This window comes from Macaca fascicularis, chromosome 12, assembly GCF_037993035.2.
Source record: "Macaca fascicularis isolate 582-1 chromosome 12, T2T-MFA8v1.1".
NCBI classification, from domain to species: domain Eukaryota; kingdom Metazoa; phylum Chordata; class Mammalia; order Primates; family Cercopithecidae; genus Macaca; species Macaca fascicularis.
In genome coordinates this window covers 9,326,778-9,329,783 of record NC_088386.1, presented here as the reverse complement: position 1 = coordinate 9,329,783, position 3,006 = coordinate 9,326,778, and the positions used below count along the sequence as shown (strand labels likewise).

At 38.4% G+C, this 3,006-nt stretch overlaps 1 non-coding gene across 1 annotated transcript; it reads left to right on the top strand.

Annotated features, from left to right (window-relative positions):
• The first annotated feature begins 2,610 nt into the window (after window positions 1-2,610).
• On the top strand, window positions 2,611-2,769 carry LOC123568160 (U1 spliceosomal RNA). The gene has a single exon (XR_006691381.2). It is a non-coding gene; the product is annotated as a U1 spliceosomal RNA (small nuclear RNA).
• The last annotated feature ends 237 nt before the right edge of the window (window positions 2,770-3,006 follow it).

The window sequence follows — 3,006 nt, the reverse complement described above, 5'->3', positions numbered from 1 at the left end:
TTCTTTGTGAGATTTATTCTTCATCCTTCTCTTCCACAGTCTGTGTTTGTAGGTAGATGTTTTTAATGGGCTTCCTGCTTTGGGACTTTTTTGAACAGCCATGGAAGGGACCAGGGAGAGGGAAGGGACCTCTAGTTTTGAGCGCTGCTGAGTCCTTCAGCCATCCTCAGTCCCACCTTTGGATTCCTTGTGCTGCAATGATTTCTCCAGAGACAGGCACTTTCCCTGAGCAGGTGAGAGTGGACAGTCTCTTGTGTGTGTGTGCCTGTCTGTATGTGTGTGTGAGTCTGTGTATGTGTGTGTGTGTGTGTGTGTGTGTGTGTGTGTGTGTGTTTGGCAGTCAGGCAGCAAGCTGGGAGAAGCAGGAGACAAATCTTTCTCTTGCAATTTTTCTTGAAGTGGAATTTCCCACCTGCCTCAGGGAATAATTTACACACTATAAAAGTGATCTTGACACCATAGTTCAATGCTTACAGAAGGAAGCAAGACTGACTTACAGAAGTGGCTGTTTCACTAGGGCAGAGAAAATTGTCTCAGGTGCCTTGAACATTTCGGCTCCCTACACAGCTTGCGGATGCTTTCCCCAAGGTACAGTGGCCTGGTCTTCCATCAGCACAGTCAGTCAGTCAGTAAATATGTCCTTTAGTCATTTATTAACCGCTATTACATAATTGAATGACGCTAGCCTGTCTTTGCATAGCTCATAGCTCACAAGCTTTTGAGGAATACGAAGTGTTTATTCAATAAACATTTGTTAAACTCGGAGAGATAATTGTGCATGACATCCTTAGATCAGAGTTTCCCCGAGTGTTCTATGGAGCACTGTCCAGTCCAATACCTTTATCAGCGTAAACAATGGGAGAGTTAGGGGTTCAGTGCTCTAATTTCCGTTGCACAATAGACTGTTAAATGCTCGCTGGAGGTAGGTAGAGGGGAAAAGAAACTTTATGATTCTTTAAGTAAGGATTTCAAAAATTCACAGAGATTCCCAGAACACATTTGGTTTCCTTATTGCCTCAGATAATATCACGATGAACAAATGTTTGTTGGGAAATTCTGACCTAAGAAATTTGTTCTACTGATAAAGTTGCTGAAAGAATTTTTCGACTCAAGCAACTATTGCATTCTGAATTCATTCTTCATGGAACAGGGCTTAGCAAAGCTGGTATTGGCATTATCAAAAGACAGACAGGGTTTGTTGAATTGAGCACTTCCGTATTCTGAGCAAGTGTCTTAGGGAGCTAGAAAAGTCCTGACATACTTTGTCAATGATCGCTACACAACATTCAATACTGTCTACATTAATTTCTGAAAGAAATTGCAAAACATTTTGATAGCTTTTCTAAAGGACTGAGTTTTAAGATTTTGTGTAAATATTTTCACTTAAACCTGAAACTAGAAATTCCCAATTAAAAGAATTGTGACAATGTGGTCATTCACTTTAAATTATTTGTAAATTAATTAATCAAGCAATTATTGTGCATCCTGCTCTGTGCTAGGCTCGCACTAGTTACTGGAAATGAGGAGATGGGCCATCAGGCTCATGCTATGTGTGCCTAATACTGAGACATCTGCAGTTTATGTCTGATTATGCTGTATCAACTTTTGAGGGATAAAAATCTACGAGTTCTGCCTGCTGTTTTAGAAAGTCTTTGATTCATCCCATTTGCTCTAATCCATAAACTTCAGTCTCTGAAAGGCCTATGTCAAAATGCTTACAATAGATTTTCCCATTTCACTACATTTCATTACAATAGACCTGCCCATTTCCTCTGTTCATGGCTCCTGGATTAATCCTTCCAAGACAGTAATTTAATCACTGTCATGGTCAAAAAGGTAGGGATGGAAAATATTAGTATTTAGAGAAACTTTTTGTGTTAATCTCATGGAGGTTTGAGGGTAGAGAAAAGTTGGTAGAATTCATAATCCCTGTCACCAGAAGCTACAGGATTGAAGTATAAAAGGGCACAATTCCCCTAACTTTGGCCCAAGGAAAATAGCTGGTCAGTTTTGAGTCTCAATGCCTTCTATAGCATCCAAGATATAGAGAAATCCACCCAATCATTAAAAAAACATTTTAAAGGAGAGTATGAATAGGATATATGTTTTTAATGTGATGAGAAACAAAGTATTTTGCTGTCAATGAATGAAAATCTCAATTCAAGTATGTATTGGAGGAATTTAAAAATATCTCTTTTACTCAAATACATATTCTCAGAAACAATTAAAATTCATTTGTATCTGTCTACATTTAAAGATTTTCCAGTAGGCTAAAATGACTTTTTGAGGATTCTAATCAAATCAATATAATAGAAAACAACTTGCTAATGTCTGTAGGATAAAAAGAAAATCTCTAACCTTGAAGAAACAGTAAATGCAAAATAATTAAGTCATGGAAATAACAATTGCTGCATTTAAGAATGTGTAGCTTTTGTTCATTTTCATATTACTGAATAATGATTGCATTTTATAAGTAGATGTGTTTGAAAACCTATCTATCATAGGCAAGAGTGGAATTACGAAGGGGATCACGGACTTCACATCTTAATCTTTAGAAATGAAATACTGATTTTCTTTGGTTTACTTTTTTTCTCCTTAAGAATCAGTCACATACTTACCTGGCAGGGGAGATACCATGATCACGAAGGTGGTTGTCCCAGGGCGAGGTTTATCCATTGCACTCCGGATGTGCTGACCCCTGCGATTTCCCCAAATGTGGGAAACTCGACTGCATAATTTGTTGTAGTTGGGGACTGCGTTCGCGCTAGAAAAAAAGGAAAGAATCAATCAGAAACTCTTTAGGAATATATGTGGAAAAAGTCTCCTTCCAACATGGGGATCTGCTTACCATCTTGGCAAAATCCCAAAGGATATTTTCCTGACAGCACTATGGCCTTCACCCCAAACTGAACTAACTGAGTCCTTTATAAGGAAGGGAAAAGAATTTGGCCAAAAGTACTAGGGCACTAGCCCATAGGAAGAGTTATAAACAGTAACCAGAGTAAT